Raw genomic sequence first — 19,996 nt, 5'->3', positions numbered from 1 at the left:
TTTTCTTTTGGTTTCTCACTTTTCTAACAACTTTTATCTAACCTACTAAATTTGAATTATTGAAATTGATTTTAATTGTTATATTAGTAAAATATTAACATTTGTGAAAACTGGGTTCATGGAAAAACAGATTGTTGCCTGTTTCACATTTAATTGAATACAAATATCTCTACTTTACATAAAACGTCCAAAACTGAGGAACAGTGGATTCCAATTGATTCTCCTGATTATGGGTAGTACATCAACAAAATACTATCTATTTATGGGCATTTTACTCTGAATTATTACATTTATATAAAATACATAAATATTTGTAACTAAAATTGAAAAACTGTTACACTAATATTTTTACGAAAGGGAAACTGGTAGATTTTGTATTTAACAAATTTTAAATATGTGAAAGTAAAAAAGATTGCGTCCATAACATACCAGCTCTTTATGAGTTTTTTGCATTATATCAACAAAATACTAGTTATTTATGGGCATTTTATTCTGAATCATTATATTTATGTAAAATACATAAATGTTTGTAATTAAAATTGAAAAAGTGTTATACTTATATTTTTACGAAAGGGAAACTGGTAGATTTTGTATTTAACAAATTTTAAATATGTGAAAGTAAAAAAGATTGCGCCCATAACATACCAGTTCTTTATGAAATTTTTACATTACATCAATAAAATACTAGCTATTTATGGGTATTTTACTCTGAATCATTACATTTATATAAAATACATAAATGTATGTAACTAAAATTGAAAAAGTGTTACATTTATATTTTACGAAAGGGACACTGGTAGAATTTGTATTTAACATAAATTAAATATGCTAAAATAACATTACAGGTGATTTGATTAGTTACTTAGGGCTTGTTTGGAAGTGAAGTTTTTGGCCAAGTTTTTTAACTACTAGTTTTTTAACAATTTTTGCTACAGGAATCTCAAAAAATTTATTAAAGTTTTTTATTTACACACTTCAAAATAATACACAAAAAACTTTCCCTTTAACTTTTCTTCTTTTTCCTCCCTCACCCAACCGGCCACCACCTTCATCACCACTTCCGACGCCGGTAACTATTCCGGCCAACTTTTGCCGGCCTTCCTCTTTTTTTTTTCTCTCCCTCCCCTCTCCCTTTGACCGATATGTTGGTTTCCAAAATATCTTTTTTCTTCTTTTTTTTTTCTTTCTCCCTCCCCCCTTCCCTCTTTCCCTCTGCCTTTCCCCGCCACCTTCCCCCTCCGGCAGCTTGGGGAGAAGGAAAATTGCAAAAAAGAAAAAAAAATTACGCTTGGCTGCTGCTGCTTATTCTGCCGGCAAGATAAGGAGAGGAGAAGGAGATGGAACATTGGAAAAAAAAATTATTTCTGTCGCTGCAAAACTCAGGTGGCGGTAGAGGGAGAGGGAGAGGGAGCTTTTCCAGGGGTAGGGAGGGGGTGCCGGGGCAAAGGAGGTTGGCGGGGCGGAGAGAGGAGAGGGGTGGCGGGAGGTGGCATTGGTGGAGTTGCTGCTAGGGGTGGCGGAGGTAACGGGGAAGGGGAAGGGGGAAGGAAGAAGAAGTAGAGAGAAAAGAAAAGAAAAAGGAAAGAAAGAAAAAGAAAAAGAAAAAGAAAGAGAAAGAGAAAGAGAAAAAAAAAGAGAAAGAAAAAAAGGAAAAGGAAAAAAAAAATTTCACCCTACAAAAACTTCTACAAAATTTTTTCAAAAACTTCTATAGTGCACTACAGTAAAGTTTTAGACAAACTCCCAAAAAACTCAGATTCCAAACATGCCCTAATTTGTTGGCAAGAAACAAGGTTTCTTTTGCAAAATTTGTTCATTAGATTTTTCCAAATAATTAGGGTATAAAGGTAAATTTTCACAATCGTTTGCTAGTAATAGGCCCTAATTTCCTCATAGACAGTGACGAAGCCAAGATTTTTTTCTTGGGGGGAGGGGCCAAAATGATTGACAAACAAAATTATTTTAATATGTTATGTTCAAAATAATTTTCATCTATTTAAATATATGGCATCATAAAATATCAAATATTAACTTTAATTATAATGATATGTCTATTTAATAAATATGTAGCATAGTCATATCTTTTGTAACATGTGATTAAATATCTTATAGGAAAAAATGGATTTTTCATCCTCAAAGTTTGAGTGGTTGGCCAATTTCATCCTCAAAGTTTCACCACAAACACATTGCATCCTCAAAATTTCGTAATTTTGGCAAATTAAGGACAATTGACGGAAAATGAAGAATTGATCGTTAGAACCAATGATTTTACCCATAAATGGTACTCTGTTCTTATAATGGAGAAAAATCATAAAGAACTGGTATTTTATTGGAGAACGGGTTTATTTTTATTTTATTCGATAAATAAATTTGTTTATAGAAAAATGGGTACTCTGTTCTTATAATGGAGGAAAGTCATAAAGAGCTGGTGTTTTATTGAAAAACAGATTTATTTTTATTTTATCCAATAAATAAATTTGTTTATGAGAATATTGGTACTCTGTTCTTATAATGGAAGAAAATCATAAAAAACTGGTCTTTTATTGAAAAATTTATTTATTTTTATTTTATCCGATAAATAAATTTATTTATGAAAAAATGGGTACTCTGCTCTTATAATGGAGGAAAGTCATAAAAAATTGGTGTTTTATTGGAAAACGAGTTTATTTTTATTTTATCCGATAAATAAATTTGTTTATGGAAAAATGGGCACTCTATTCTTATAATGGAGGAAAGCCAAAAAGAGTTGGTCTTTTATTAAAAAAATGGATTTATTTTTATTTTATCCTATAAATAAATTTATTTATGAAAAAATGGATACTCTGTTCTTATAATGGAGAAAAATCATAAAGAGTTGGTTTTTTATGGGAAAGTGATACTTTATAGAAAGTGGCCTCGATTTGGTTTATCAAATTATCCCAAATAAAAATTTAGAATAAATTTGTTTGTTTTGAAAGTTGTATAATGGTCTTTAAAACTCTAGACATTGGCAAAAAAATTTTAGGGTTGCAGAAAGGCAGAGGGAAGAAGGAGAAGAATGAAACTTTTCGTCCGTTGCAATTGTTCCGTTAAAAATGGCTCCATTCGATTTTACCCATTTTTTGTTAGGTAAAACCGTTGGTTCTAACGATCAATTCTTCATTTCCCGTCAATTGTCCCTAATTGGCCAAAATTACGGAACATTGAGGATGCCTTTCTGCAACCCCAAAATTTTTTTGGCAATAATTCAAGGGAGGAAAAAGTGTATTTGTGAAGACTCACAAAATTTATCTATTTTAAACTCCTAATTCTAGCTCATTTAATTATTTATTTGGTCAATTGCCCCAAATATTATTTTCTAACCTTTTTAAATCTAATTATATGGATCTATAGTTTAGTTATATTTTTAAAATGACTTGTTTCAAAATTTAATTTTTGAAAACTCGTTAAGTGAAAATAATGAATAGGCGATTGGAGTCAATAATCGATTCGAAAATACAATAAGTTTGAAAAATTAGAGACTTGTACATTAGCCTTAAAATAGGTATTTTTTTTGTTTAAGTGTTCAAGTGTTAGTTAGTTATACTATCGTTATAAGAATTTTTTGAAAATTTTACTTTATCGCGCACAAATCGGAAGTACGCGTTTTTACGTGCGTGATTAATTGAGGGATTTAAAACCATTATTTTTAGACCATTGAGAGTGAATAATAATAGTATGAGAATAAGTGCATTAGAGGTATAGTGCACAAATAAAACAAACTTGAGAGGAATCGAGCGCGGGGAGAGGGTTGACTTTTGAACGAATCGTAGCCACACATTAAAGCTTCTCTTGGAAGTTTCATTTCAGACCAAAACCTCTCTCTCTCTTGCTCTCTTCTGGCCGGCCACCCTCAAGAAGAAAACAACCAAGTTCTTCAACTTTTCCTTCATCAAATCTTCACCATTTCATCTCAAATTTCACCTACACTTAGCTAATCACTTGGAGACCACCTCAAACTAGGAAGAGAGCTTTCTTTCCACGGTTTTATTGAGTTTCAAGAGGCCGAAAATTTCTGCTTTGTTCATCAAGAGAGGCAAACCACGATCAACTACAAGAATCTTAGTTTATGAAGACTATCTTGCACTTATAAGCTTATATAATCATGTGGGTAGCTTTATTTATGTTGAAAAGTCGGTGTTGTGGCGACCCCACTTCCCCCTAAGGCGAACCAAAGGGTTGGCGGGTCGTCTGCCCAGCTCTCGCCAGGACTCACGCAAGCATTCTAACTTAAAACCTTCCGACGATTAACCCAAGCTATTACAATAATAACTCTTCCGAAATAGATCGATTTATATCACCACATTAACTTCAAAGATAACAGCATAAAAGTTAGCCAGTCGACGGCTCTTAAACAACTCACGCGACACTCGCGAGTACTGAGGTCAACTAGAAACGAAACAACATACAAACCAAGTAATAGAATTAGATATTACACTTTTCCAACTTCAAGTGGCAACCAAAAATGAAAAGCGCAATGCTTAAATTACAATCCGATACAATCCGCAAATCACAATCAAATCATTCAAGTTTAACCATAAGAAATACAAACTGCACAAATACTTTCAATCTTCCCATCCTGTAAGGAAAACAAATAAACGTGGGGTGAGCTAAAGTTCAGTGGTGCCCCAAAACATGCAGTCACGTAATTCAAACAGCGAGTAGTTATTTAAACAGGTTAAACAATTAAAAAAAGCATATAACATCACAAGGTAGGATACAGGGGTTCTCAGGAGCCATTTTCCTCGCTTGATCGCCATTTATCGTAGTTGACCCTCCGTCAACTCTCACTACTTATAATCCATGTAGATCCACTCATTTTAATCCTAACCCGTCACCATTCATACCTCTACTCCGGGCCCGCACTTCGTCTACCGACGCAGTATACTCGAGATATACCCGTAATAAAATTTGTCGAGGGATTCACCCAGCGACTTTATTGTAGATCGATTCAGATGTCGAGGGATTCACCCAACGACTCACTACATTTAGATTCAGTCATTATTGTAGTTGATTCAGGTGTCGAGAGATTCACCCAACGACTAACTACATTTAGATTCACGGATTCATTAGAAAATGTTTCACACATGTCACCACTCGAACGGCTAGTGCGGTAAAGTACACACTGCTCACTTCGATGGATCAAAACTCATTTTTTTACAATTTATCACATATCGAATCAAGAAAGCACTTAATTCAAGTAGGAAAAGAACAGGCAGGGACACTCACCAAGAGTGGAGTTCAGATATCGGGTTGGGAGTCGAGTTCCGTGTCCTCGAGAAATTCTAGAAACCAAATTTTGAAACTATAAGCTTCTATTCAGTTTTTAACTTATTCGTAAAAGAGTTTATTTAATTTAATACTAGTTACTTCCTCAAGGAATTTCCAAAAATCTATTTAGATTGAAGCTTGGCGAAAGTAGTAAAAGTGTTTCTTACTTTTATACTTAGAGAAGGTAACTAGTATCACTTACTAGAAACAAGTCGACAAACTTCTCAAAACGAAGTTAGAAGGTTACTTTGAACATTTCTCCAAAATTACGGCTTTTGCAAAAATTACCCTTAAAACTATTTTTCCTAAAATAGGGTTTTCTTGCCGAGCAAGTATCCCAAGCTTTTCACTAAAGTTAGTAAAACTCGCATTTTGAAACTTTCATATAGTTGACTAACCAAGTGCAAAGTTTAGGGAAGGAAAAGAATTAAACTAAGACTTAGAGTTTCCGAAAGTTATACAACTTATTTACTAGAGCTTATCAAAGCTATTTTGAGCTGAAGGAATTGTCGAGATGGAAAGTTTTTAGGCAAAATGCGAGGTATAGAGTTTTATAATATAGTATTTGCTGGAAAATATTTTTGATTAATTTTGAACGCAGCTACTCGAGTTAGTAAGGTCTAAACAATTTCCCCGCTCCGATTCCGTTTCGAGATCACAATATAGATCAAAATTTGACAAAAATCACCTAGCACGTTACTAGAGCTTCATCAATCATTAGCTCTAGTTTTCAACAATTGCATTTCCAAATAAAATAAAATAGTCAACCAAGGCTTCATCAATCATTAGCACTTGGTTTCAGCAGCCCAATGATAAGCAAATAAAATAAAAGTGAAGTCCCATGGCATTCTAGCAATTTAATTTCCATCATCCAGTAATACTTTATAAAATCATTTCAATGGCTAAGGGCTTTGTCAAACATTAGCCCCTAGCACTCAACCAGTGATTCCTGTGATAGTCAAGCTAACATATCCAACCTTTAAATCCGCTAACAATTATTTAGAACCAAAGATCACATTGTCACCTCGATAATCAAATGCATGACTACCTCAAGTTATTATAAAGCAAACTCAAAAGTAGTACAATTTTTCCACAGCTCCAAGATATATATATAAGGTAAACCATACGGAATTCTTTATCACTCAAGACCAAGGCTGGAAAATTTTCCAGCTTATTCAAAGCTACACTTTACTTATATCCAGATCGAATCCCCAAGATATTAAATGGTTTATCTCCAAATAAATTCCACAAGCTACTTGTGAATTTAATCATGCATTTCGAGTTCCTAACAACTTAAGGAAGTAAATTCTAAATTTAAGCTGAAGACTCTGGTTCACAATTAAATTCGAACAATATAGATACACCTCCCAAAATCTCAAAAATCTGATTAGTAAACCACGGTTGAATCTTGTATGGAGGAATTTTCTGTTTTCACCTAATTTGTTCGAGTGAAGTAGGCTATTAAACTCTCACTTTCTCATGCCATGACTTAGCTAACAATGCACAAATTCGTTCAGGAGTTGAAGTTAAACCACTGTTATAATTTTCAAGATTTCCAGGTTCAAGTTAACGGTAATTCGAAAACGGGTTCTAGCAATGGAAATGATTCCAAAACAGAATTTTTCTTTGGTTAAAACAGGAATTTTTGTACTCTAATAGCTCTTGAAGATATGTAGCTAGCTAGTGAAGATTTCCCAATCAAAACCAGGTTCATACTATACTCGAGTTCATCACTCAAATCCAGAATTTTATCTACTAAGTTCGGATGGTAGTTTGTGAAATAATTTTCTGTTTTTCATTTTTATTTTCCTGGTTCGCCGTGTTATAAGACCTTAAGCAAACTTCGATTAACATGATGTTAACTAGCTAATCATACACATTAATTCATGCAAGCCCCATAATCACAGATTGAGGACAAAAATCCAATTCCAGGTCTCGGAAATTTCAGTTCAATCCAATTCACAAATCCAGAATTTTTTCCAAGTTCCTAGCTTTATTGTCCGATAATGTAACTCAGCATGCAGGCCCTTAAGCATTTTATCAACCCTTAGTTAGATAAGATAATAACCACAGTTCATCAAAATTAGGCTAATTAAACAAATTAAGCAAATCATTCCCTAATTAGGCTCGGCAAAAAGGTTCCATCAAACCAGAATTTCTTGGCTCTTTAATTCGTCAACTAGCTTCATAAAATTAACATGCAGGGTCTTAGACATCTTGAACATTGAGATTTACTCAGCTAATTATCCTTGAGTGAACAAATTATCACAGAAACACAAAACTATAGATGCACTTCCAGGTAAAATTTCTCGGCAAAACTCATGCACAACCAGAACAGAATTGCTAAGCTTCTTAATTCATACATGCACAATTTCTGAGTTGATTAGCTAACACATCAGTCCAGAAAATTCAGCTCGGCAGCTTCAACAAGACACTAAAATTTCTGGAAAAGAAGTTCTGTTTTCATCTTCTTATTTTCCAGATTATTCCAGGCTAATTGATATCATGCATGACACTCAATCATAACAATCAACCAAGGTTCAATTAGTTAATCACCTTTACCAGCTCAAATCAATTCAAAAGACGCACTAAAGCTGCATCCCAAATCAATCCTCGGCAGAAATCAAATTTCTTAGAACAGAATTTTTCCTAAACTTCTCAATGTGACATCCGAACACTTAGATTAACATGCAAGACCTTGAACATCATGTTTAGTGGTAAATGACCGTATATATAAGCTCAGATTACTTCAAATAAGCAATGATCAAGTCTGCATTTCTGATTCAAGCTCACGGCAAAACCAATTCTTCCGAAAACAGATTTCTCATTCATTTTTTTTTGACAACAAAAACAACACCAACATGCTCTGATATAACTTCATCTACTAATACTAGACTTAAATTTAACCCAAAAATTTACCTCAGAAACCAGCTAAGCCCACGCACAAGGAATTTGAAATTCCTAACCTCCTCTCGGCTCACACGCACGGTTTTGGTTCTGGTTTTGGTAGCTGTAAAGTTGCGACTGGAGCTGCTGAGGTGCGGCTTGGTTGAAGTCGAAAATGGTCACAGCTAGAAGAGGGAAGGGTGTAGGTCAAATGTTCTCACGCGGTGGTCTCCTGGCTTCCTCCCTCAACTTGCGGACAGAACAGGAAATTTTCTGCTCAGGGATTTCTTCTCTTCTTGCTCTCGGTTACAGCAGGAACTCCCTCTCCTCTCGGTCGATACTCACGATGCAATGTGGATTGGAGTGCGGCTTGTGGTTGTGGTCTGAGGTGTAGTGGTGCAGAGGAGGGGAAATGGTGCTCGGTTGAGTGTATAAGATGTTTGAGTATTGAATTGGATAAGTTTCTCACTGGCCGATTGAAGAGGTAGCGTATAAGGTTGTGAAGTGGTGCTGCGGATTTGGGGAAGGTTGAGTGTCGACAGAGGTGAGGTGCTGCAATGGTGAAGTGTGTGATTGGCCGGCTGAGGTGGTGGAGCTGCGGTTGACCGAATGGAGTAGCTAGTGATCATGATGTCCAGGAGTTGTTTGGGGTTGCAGAAATCTGTTATGGCCGTGAGTGGTTTTTTGTGAAATGGTGAGGGGTATTTTAGTCTTTCTACTAATTCTCCAATTAGACACTTAAGTCCTTGGTCCTAGCTTAGCTCCAAAATTGTCCCCAAGGTGATTTGAACGTATAATTGAAATGCTAATCGCGAAATACTTTGGTTGTCGAAAATTTATGTCCTAAACATGGTTAGCGTAATTGTATTATTTTTATCTAGAATTTATTGGTCACAAATTAGTCTTAAGCTTCCTTTAACATAACATTCTTGTTTGGTTAATTAAACTTATTAAAATCAAGTTTGACCAATCTAACATTTTAATGTTAATGTGAAAAGAAAATTTAATCTAGCTCTACAAGTCTTAACTTAGTTTAGCGAAACCAAGGAATTCATTACTTAGGAAAATTATATAAATTTCCACGTAAACATGTTTTACGAACTTGACTGCAAACAAGTAACCGTGGTACTAGGAAATATTAACGAATCAAAAGAATGCAATTGGCATACGAAATGATATTTATATAAGCATTTTCAGGGTTCTCACAGGTGTGTGGGCTCTATGAACTCTCACTATGGCTTGATAGACTGATTTGTTGTGTTTTGATGTTATTAATGTTGGATTAGTGTTTAATCTAGTGGAAATAGGTTGTATTATTGAAGGAAAACTCAAAGGAAGTGATGAGGAAAATTTTCCATTTCTACCCCTGTACATGCCGTGGCCCTTAGAGAAATTTTTGTGGTTCCAATGACTTGTTTATGATGTATACATGTTGTGGGTGTTGTGTAGAAAGTTTCACCAAAAAATTTCTGGATTTGGATGGGTAGATGTTGAGTTTTTGAAAGTCTAGTAAAACTGGATTTCCCGAAACTGCTCTGGCAGTGTTTTTCAAACGGCTATAACTTTTTGTTCCAATGTCGAAATCGAGTGCCGTTTATGGCACTGCAAACTAGACATTCCCAGATTTCCAACGGTATAAAATACATTTTCTGATTCCACCTGAGTAGTCTATACCAATCGTTTGAACATGACTGTCCTGTTTCACATCTACACTGGGAGCTCTGTTTTGAGCAGCGAATTGATACTCAAATATGAGCTAACTGTGGACAGATTTTAAAAATGATTTCTTCTAAGAAATTGTATTTTTATGAATCTAGTTTTCAACTCCATTCACCACGCTCGATTCCAAGTTGAATTGAGTGAGTTGTGGCCGAAATCCTAAACTGACTCAATGATTTGAAACCCTCTTTTGGCTAGTAAATGTCTAAATCTTGATTGGGACTTGTTGTTTCGAAATTCTTGATGTTAATCACCTACCAAATGCATATTGGATATTTTTTAGACATTACCTACACCAAGGGACCGTGTTTGAGACATTTTTTGTTGGCCAAACGTTTTGGAAAAGGAAAACTCATGTACATGGCAGATTTGCCTCGAAAATTTGGAAACTTTGGTGATCTGGTTAACCAAGTTTCCGTGCGCATTTTTCCATGAAAATTGATAGAAGAATAGCCCTCATATGATAGTATAATACTGCCAAATTTGGTTCTATTCCGAATTCATTTCGATTCTCAAACAAAGTCCCAAAATTTGTAAATTGGACCTGAAAATTTGCCTAACCGTCTCAATTTTTCAGCAACTTTGAGCCACTATATCTTGGTGCTCAAAACTCCGATTCTTGTTCCACTTGTTTTTTTTTAAACTTTGATTGCAACTCTAATTTAGTTTCAAATCTGAGAAGTTATTTCAAATTCTGTGAATTTTGTCGAATTTTCAAAGTTGGCGAAAAATCAACCTCAAAACTGTCTCGCAAGCCTAAAACAGTAATTTTGAGCCAATTTTTGAATGTCTTCCGTTGGGAATCATGGGAAAGTGTATACTAGGAACTTTTAGCATTTTGGAAGAAGTTTCCAACGGTACTAAATTTTCTAATTTTGGACTTGTAATGAGTGAGATACGATTTTTCAAAAATCTCGTATCAAAGCTGAAATTTTCGAAATTTAAGGAAATGGAGTTTTTCGAATTCTCCTTTTCCCTTCGATATCACTTGAACGTTTTACACTTGATTTCAAAGATGAAAATTCGATTTCTCATGTGCTTTAAAAACCCCACTTTTGAGCCTTGATTCGCGAGTAATTTAGGCTCGCTTTCGTGAAATTTTCTTAGTTTGTACAAGTGTACAATCATTCGTGATAATTGGGGTTTATACATGATAGTTCACTATTAATTGCTTAGACTCGTACGAGAACCTTCAAGAGGATCCCACGATGAACGCCTGAATTTCAAGTGACATTTCTTCTTTGTTTACTTGGTGAGTGTCAAGTGCATGATTACTTGAACTCTTGTGAACTTGATACATGCTTACCTGTTACCAATGACTTGAGATTTTGAAAAAATGGAGGCGAGGGTGTACTTTATCGCACTCGTTCTCATTTGAAATAAATGATTCATGTTTGACCTGATTTGACTTGTTTGACCTGCCTTGGCTTGCTTTAACCTGACATATCTTGACCTGGAAAATATGTTATGGCTGCATATGTCGCTGGAGTGAATCTCCTCGACTCACACATGTTACATGAGGGACGCCCAAACTCATAGGCCGACCTTGAGACTCGAGCCGGCATGGGATTGGTCGGGAATCTCGGTTAGTCATGAGAATCACATGATAAGCCTGATCTATTGGAAAGATCTCGCTTGGCATACTTGTGGGGTATCGCCTTATAAATGTCGTACGGACCCGGTGTGGTATGTACGGTGGACGAACAAGAGAAGTAAGTGGAGATCTACAGATTGAAAATACCGACCCGATTGATGGAGAGTCATCGCGGGAAGGTATACGAATGACCTTGGCAAAGCAAGTGAAATTTAGCTCTTGAGAGTTACCATATCCTTGAATTGTTTCTGTATACATTTCATTAAAATTGTTAATTACTCGCACTTATCAATTGACCTGTTAATTGGGCTTGCTATTTGGACTATGTGCTTGTATGTGTGTTCTTGGCCTCACGAGCGTTTTGCTCACCCTGTAGTTTTGTTTTCCTTAACAGGAAAGGATCGGAAGTGAACCTCGGAGAAACCCCTTTTGAATGTACTTTTGTATTAGAGTTTTCAATGTACTTGGCTAGATTCTGGATTATTGCATATTTTGGAAATTTGATGTAACTTTTGGAAATCCGATGTAAGGATTGGATAATTATTATATATAGTTAAATTTGAAAGTTTTTTGCACCTTCTTACTCATATCATCGTGATGGCGGGTATTTCATTAAGCTTGAACGGGATTTGTCTTGAATCCTGGCAAGAATTGGGCAGGCGTCCCGCGGACACCCTTTGGTTTGCCTTAGGGAGAAATGGGGGCGTCACAGTATTACTATAGTTTAAGGGGTAAACTGCAATTAAGTATATAGTTAGTCATGATTTTATTGCATTTAACCCCAACAATTAACGTTAGACATAGTGTATTCTGGTGCAAAAATTTCAATTATTATGAGCACTGGTTATGACACACCGAATGGGTGTGATAATAATAAAAAATTATGATAAAAAATTAGTTTAAATATCAAGCAGACAAAGGTACTTGAAAATACTTTCACATTAGTGCTTAATAAATAGTTGGCAGTTTGTTTTACTGTAACCAATTTTGTTTCCAAAACTTTTAATAAATGAAAATTAAAGAATAGGAAACACTTGATAGATATGGCTTTGCAAAAACTTTGATATAATTATTGTGTATACGAATTCAAATTCATTTGCTTACTAATGAATTTGAATTTACGTCTAATTGAATTAATTATAAATAGGCAGTCGAAATCTGTCCATTTAATAGCCACTAATTAATTGGTTTTATTCAGCTACCCATTTGAAACTAATAAAATCACATATCCATTTGGATTAACATGGTGAATAAGAGAACAATGAAAAGTAGAGAAATGTCGAGGGGAAGTGCTGCATGAATAGAGAATGTAGAAGGGAAGGGAAATAATGTTGTGCTTTGCTAGCAAATAATAATAGTAATTCTATTACTATTATTATTATATTAAAGGTAAATCCGCTAACCGTACATATAATTTAGGTATTCAGGCAAAATCTTAGAAATAGCTTTATTCAGGCAAAATATGCTCCAACTGCACAAAAAAATGGCCCATTACACCAAAAATTATTTCTATTATTAAACAAATTCAACTCACATACATGTATAAGGGATATTTATGGAATATATAATTAAGGGATATTATTATACTCCCATTTTTTCACTTCACTCCCCCATAGTTTGTAATATAAATTTGTAATATAAACCTTATAGTTTTTTAAGTTTTGTATAGTTTTGCAAATGTTAGGGAAGGCCGTGTGAATATGTCAAAAACCTATAGGAGGTTTCTACAATTATGTCTAATTTTATAATTAACCAAAGCAAAAGGCAAGCAAATGCATGTACTATTTTACTTCAAGTAATAGCAAGTTTAATTCAAGTAATAGTAAGTTTTTATACATAAATAGTAATTATTACTGATAACATGGCAAATTTGATTAATAATCAAGATTTACTGATTTATGGGACACATGTACTATTTTATTTTAAAACTTATTTCAAACTAGTATTAGGAAGTTTATTTGAAATAACGATAAGATGTTTTATCAATGATTAAAGTTTAGTACCTTAGTTAGTAAGTACTCATAATATACTCGTATAATATATGATTATAGGTATAATTTAAAAATTTTTTGTACTTATATATTTTTAAATAGTATGAACTAAACCTACTCTCCAAAAAGTAAATTTCGGATATAGAGCAGTAATTTATTTTTAAAAAAATTAAGTTGCATATTTATTCCAATTTATGCATGAAGATACATCGATCGGTACTCTCTGGATGCGTCCAAACTCCAGTGAATGTCTTTAAACTAAATTCTAATTAAAGTAGTATCCAAGATAAAAAATACTACTCGTATAAAAAAATCAATATAATTTCGCTAATAGCAATTAAATTTGAAGTTTTAAAATATGCGTAAATAGTAATTTAGTTTAAAAATATAATTAGTATGAAGAGTATAATTGACATAAATAAGTGTATTTAGTAAGTCAATATTGTAAACCTCCCCTGAGCTTTCTCTTCATTTCGCCTGACACCCCTAAAGTTCTAAAAATATCACTAACCTACCTTACTTTTGTTGTTTGTATAGCAAGATTTTTAAACATCCTAACTACCCTTTTGCTCGCTAGATAGGAATATTCGTAAACCACTTTGTTTATTTGAAAAAAACTATCATTATTTACATGGTATTTCTTTTGTATTACTACTACACCATAATGCTACACAATCACGGATAAAACTATAAATTTGAAAAGTAAAAATGAAATTTGAAACAAATAACTTGCATAGTCATACCTCCTTTGATCACAATCACAAAAACTACAAGAAAAACAAAATTCTATTTATTATAATTTAGAAATACATTATTGCATAGTTATCCATTATTCCAGGTTCAAGTGCACAGCAGTTTGCATTGACATTTGCCAGTCTAATTGTATATATGAATTTACCATATATATATATATATATATAGACATACATATGTATATATATAATTATATATTTTGAAAATGTATGTATGTATACACATTGTAAAAAAAAGTAAGAAATTTAGAGAATGAAATAAAGATTTAAAATTTAAATATGAGGGTAATATTTGAGAATTCTTCACTTTTGATATTGACATATTAAACTACTACCACGAAAAATGAAATTATACTCAGGGGAGTCGAATGATATTTCAGATAACGTCATCCGAGGCTCTACAAAGTTATCCCATTCACAATATATTTATATAAAGACATACATATCCATATATCTATATATATGTATATATGTATATTTTTAAAATGTATGTATGTATACACGTTCTAAAAAAAGTAGGAAATTAATATGTAAATGAAAAAAATTTAAAATTTAAATATGAGAGTATTATTAGATAATTTTTCACCATTGATATTGGCATACTAAACTACTGTCACGAGAAACGAAATTATACTCAGTGGAGTCCAATGATATTTCGAAAATATCACTCATCCGAGCTTGTACAAAGTTATCCCATTCACAAAAATATATATATAGACATACATGCTAGGATATATACAAATATATATTTTTGAAGCATTTATTTCAGCCGCCAACTCCATAACGAATATGCTTTTCGCGGTAATTCCTGTTCATTTTATATGCTACAGTGTTTAGCTTCTCCGTCAAGCTTGGCGCCTTTTTCAATACCCTTAGCTTCACTCACGACCCTTAGTTTCCCATTTATGCTTTCAAATCCCCCCAACTTTTCACATGGCCCTTCCACTCAACTTCAACACCCAACGGCTGTTCAAGTTCCAGGTTATAAAATGCCTTTACACGTGCCCATCCAAGACACATTTCCTATCATCTGTGGCCACAATCGCTTGCCCCGTCTTTTCCCTTACCTTTCCACACCTGTTTTTTGACCAATAAACATACCACAGCAACATCCACTTTTAGAGATACGAAATTGTGAAATATTCTAAAATTGATTAATCATATGATGTAATGTATGAATTTAGTTTGACTACTCACATGCCACTTACATCAACTACCATAATACGATATGAATCATGAACTATTTTTATTTTTTTGAAAGTATTTCTATGCCTTTTATACTTGGAGGGTAAATGAAAGATCCTCCATTTAACCATAATTAAATAGAAATAATCCATCAATTCCTAATTTTTATCAATACCCTGATATGGAGTACTCTTGTCTGTGTCTCAGGGAGAGGGATATTTTAATTTTACACTAATACTTAAAGCACACTCAACGTGTGTGCAACTAATAAAAAAAGGGGCGAATTATTTTTTAGTTGGAAAGTAGATGTTTAAAAGAGTTAAACTGTTTTAGTATTTTTAGTGAAGCTGTTGCATTTTTTTTTTGTTAGGAATTAAGCGATAAATAGTTAATTCAACGGAATGTAGAGCGGTTGTGGAAAGGTGGGTATTTGAAATAATATAATTATTTTTAGAAACAGGAATAGATTAGCTAATACATTAAATAAAGGGTAAAATACCAAAAAACTCCCTGTGGATTAACAAATGTTTAACTTAACTCCCTCTGATTTAGAAACCTACACTATAACTCCTTATGGTTTCGACTAAATTGAAAATTGGACAGAAAACATTCAATGTTACGGCTGTATGTGAAATGTCAATATTGCCCCTGCTATATGTGAGATGTTTTCAATTTAGTCGAAACTGCAGGGTGTTAAAGTGTAATTTTTCAAACTAGTAGGAGTTAAATTAAACATTCGACAAACCCTATGGAGCTCATTTATACAGGGGCAATATTGATATTTTACGTATAATCGCTAGATCAGATGTTTTCCATCCAATTTTCAATTCAGCTAAAATCACAAGGAGCTATACTGTAGGTTTCCAAATGAAAAGGAGTTAAATTAAACATTCAGCAAATCATAAGGAGTTTTTTAGTATTTTACCCTTAAATAAATGACATTTACACCAAACCCCTCCCACCTGCTTTATGTGCAGTATATATAAGAGTTATGATACGTCAACATACTAGAAAAAAATAATTTTTATTTTTCACGTCCTCTATTGGTTGCAAAATATATACACGTCATGTCCCTCGCTATCGATTGATTAATAAACCTTAACCTTCTTCTGTTCTGATGATAACAATTCTCCACTCATAGCTTTAAATTTGACTTTTTTTTTTTTCAGTAACGATACATTTGTATAACCTACGTTATCAAATTTGGCTTTTCACATGGAACAACTCTACTCTTCGGGACAACAAATTCATTTCGAAGAGGTTGTTGTTGCATCATCATGCATGGAACGTCCTTAGTAAATGGAGGCCCACAAACATAGAAACAAAGATGTGTACATCCACATCTATATATATATATATATATATATATATATATGACACTACTACTGAATAGCGAATACTGATCCCAGTCCCATCCCACGTAGTAATTGGGTCATAATCCCACGGACCAATCTTTCTGGCATCTCTGCATCAATGACAATACGTGTTTGCAGTGATAGGTTTGGTTTTGGGTTAATTCCACTTTGTCCCCCCAAATTTTGGACGATTACCCACTTTAGTCCCTAAACTTTAAAATGGGACACTTAAGTCCCTAAACTTATAAATACCTCCCACTTAAGTCCCTAAACTTATAAAATGTGACACTTAAATCCCTAAACCCTTATAAAATGGGACACTTCGACCACCAACGGCATTCAGGATTTGTTAACAATTTTCCTTAAGTGGGATGTATTTATAAGTTTAGGGACTTAAGTGTCCCATTTTGAAGTTTAGGGACTGAAGTGGGTAATCGTCCAAAGTTTGGGGGGACAAAGTGGTATTAACCCTTTGGTTTTTGGTAAAGTGTTGCTTTCAATGGTGCAAAAATTCTCGTATTCAAGTGTCACTAAACATGATATGATATCGCTTTTGCATCCAGGTGTCATCAAACTGGCTATTGTTTTTGGTCATCCGATTCCTTGGAAGTAATAAAAGTGTTTTGTTTCTGTCAAATGTCAATAGCTTGATGATGAGGATGGAATTGGAATCCTATTCTCTTTCTGTTTAGCAAAGCTAGCTGCCAAGCTTAGCTCTCAATCTTTGACTGTCCTCCTGTTCTTTCACTGGCTGGCTTTTTTTTAACTTAAACTTTTTCTGGTCAATCTTTCACATGCATGGTTTCAATCTTTTTTTTCTTTTTCTAAAAAAGATTAAGTAGTAGTATGATTAATGTATAATCATCACATTCACATGATGGTTAATTGGTCATGCCCTTCTTTTCTTTTCTATTCTTAAAAGTACCTACTACTTTTTTTGGTATAAAGAATGACTTTTTTTTTTTTTTTGTTTAAGCATTGCAATTTGGACTAATTTGTCAAGTATATTGGTCTATTGGGTACTTGTAAACTCAACTGAAAAGGATACTCTTAAAACTATAAATATACTTACTTGAATGAACTTGGAAATATATATATATATATATATATATATATATATATATATATATATATATATAATTATCAAGGAAATATATAAATGGCATAGAATTGGACAGCAAGTGCACAACAGAGTGACAAACACAAATTTATATGTGGTATTGAATAGGCCAAAAAAATGGGGTGCCAATGTACTGCCACCGTACAGCAACAAAATGTGAGGGCCCGTATGACAGGATCGAGAATTAGTCTAAAGCCTAAATTTGATCCCTAGCATCTTGATTTAATCCTTTAAATTTAGCGCTGAAGAATGAACCTAAACTATATGATACTCGGATCGATCTCAACTCGGTAAGAGTTCGTTAAAAGTTGATTTGCCAGCTAATCAAATTAAGTTTGAATAGCAATTTGTGTTTGATAAATTATTTAATTTGACTTAAGCTTGGCTCAATTAGTATATAAATAAAAGTTACATATAAAAAGTTTAAATTACTCGAATTCGCCTTAATAAAAACTCGTTTGAATTAGACTCGAGAAATAAATAAACTAAATTTGAACAAAATTTCAAACTCCTTAGAATAATCAAACAAAGTCGTACGTTAAAATATTTAACTTGTTTAAACTCGTTTGTATCCCCATGTAAAATAACACATAACTTTGGATTGTAAAATTGAAAAAATATCAACTCTACTTGGAATACTCAGTATTTGAAATACAAGTTTTTATTTTCAGAATCTATAACAAATTTCAAAAACACCCCAATAACTCTTCAAATACACAAAAACACAAAAAAAAAATTAAAAACAATATTCTTACTCTTTCTCTTCCACCACCACCATCCCTCTCCTCCCTCCTCCTCTTTCCTTCCTTTCTCTCCCCCTCCTTTTCCTTCTCTCTCTTTCTCCCTCTTCCTCTTCCTTCTTTCTCTTCATCTTATCCCTCTCCTTCCTCCCACAAAATCACGTTTCAGCTTTTTCTTTTTTGCTTTCTTCAATTTTTAAACCCTAATTTAGTTGCAGGATATGCAAGTATATCATCATCAACACTATTATAAAGATAATGAACCGTGAGTTTTAGATGGTTTCAATGTGATTGTTTCTTAGTTTGATCCCTTCTTTGGTAAAACAATTTTTGTTTTGTGCTTAGGTTGTTCCTTGTGTTGTCTAGGTTTTGCGGAGGTGATGGATTATCTATATTGCCATTGTTGAGGAGGTGAGGTGGGCTTCGATGTCATTTTGTCTACTTATGTTAGGTTTTTTTGGTTGTTTCAGTGATTTTTTAAATATTATTTATTTAAGAATATCTGGATAGGGGATTATTTGGAAAAAATTGGAATAACATTATAACACTTTTTTTTTTGGTAACGTTTTAGGGTCAAAATCATAAAAAAAAAGTTCTAAAATTTAAAGTGAAAAAATTAATTGCTTCACCACCGTACCTAGGATGAACCCGACAATTAATACAAGGTTTTACCTTCACAAACTTCTCTGTGGCAACAGCTAACACCTAAGTCATTGCCCCTTTTCCATCCAAATAAACATGTCAATGGGTCAGGTCTTATTTAAATCTAATATTCTTGGGTAAGGTTTGGAATTAATTTATTAAATCCAAACCCTATAAGAAAGTCAAGGATCCGGATAGAGTTTGATTTTCTATGATCCATACTTAACGTCAAATCCTACCTAGACCCATGTATATATAATTAATAGTATATACATATATGTATATATATTAGTAATTTATAAAATAATCTAATAGTCGATGACCATTGGATCAAACACAGTAAGGCTTCATGATTATTTTCTTTTTTCAAACTAATTCTAGTTGTCATTATACCTGGTACAGATTTTTTAGGAAAATGACAGAAAAGCAAAGGCAAATAAATGAAAGATTAGACATGGATATAGTTAAACTTTCAAAATAATTAGTAGTAGTCAATAATAATTCTTTTTTTAGTTCATAATATTGCATTCAATTTCTTAAATATTACTTTTATTATTTGGAGATAAAAATTAGATGGTATTCATATTATTTTGTAACTCTATATATTTTTACTTTAATATGTTTAGAAAAGTACAATGAATACTCATTCAATACTAAGATCCATGAGGGTCTGGCTCTAAACTTATAAGGGTTTGGGTCTAACTAAATTTAACTATGACTCAT

General features: G+C 33.3%; 1 long non-coding RNA gene across 1 annotated transcript; it reads right to left on the bottom strand.

Moving 5' to 3' along the window:
- Positions 1-4,293: 4,293 nt before the first annotated feature.
- LOC140038755 (uncharacterized) lies at positions 4,294-8,756 on the bottom strand. The gene is made up of 2 exons (XR_011842330.1): positions 8,209-8,756; positions 4,294-4,597 (listed from the first exon to the last, which is right to left on the bottom strand). It is a non-coding gene; the product is annotated as an uncharacterized lncRNA (long non-coding RNA).
- Between the last annotated feature and the right edge of the window lie 11,240 nt (positions 8,757-19,996).

Source organism: Coffea arabica, chromosome 3e (assembly GCF_036785885.1).
Source record: "Coffea arabica cultivar ET-39 chromosome 3e, Coffea Arabica ET-39 HiFi, whole genome shotgun sequence".
NCBI classification, from domain to species: Eukaryota; Viridiplantae; Streptophyta; class Magnoliopsida; order Gentianales; family Rubiaceae; genus Coffea; species Coffea arabica.
Note: the sequence above shows the minus strand (reverse complement) of the source record. Positions and strands in the feature narration are given on the sequence as shown.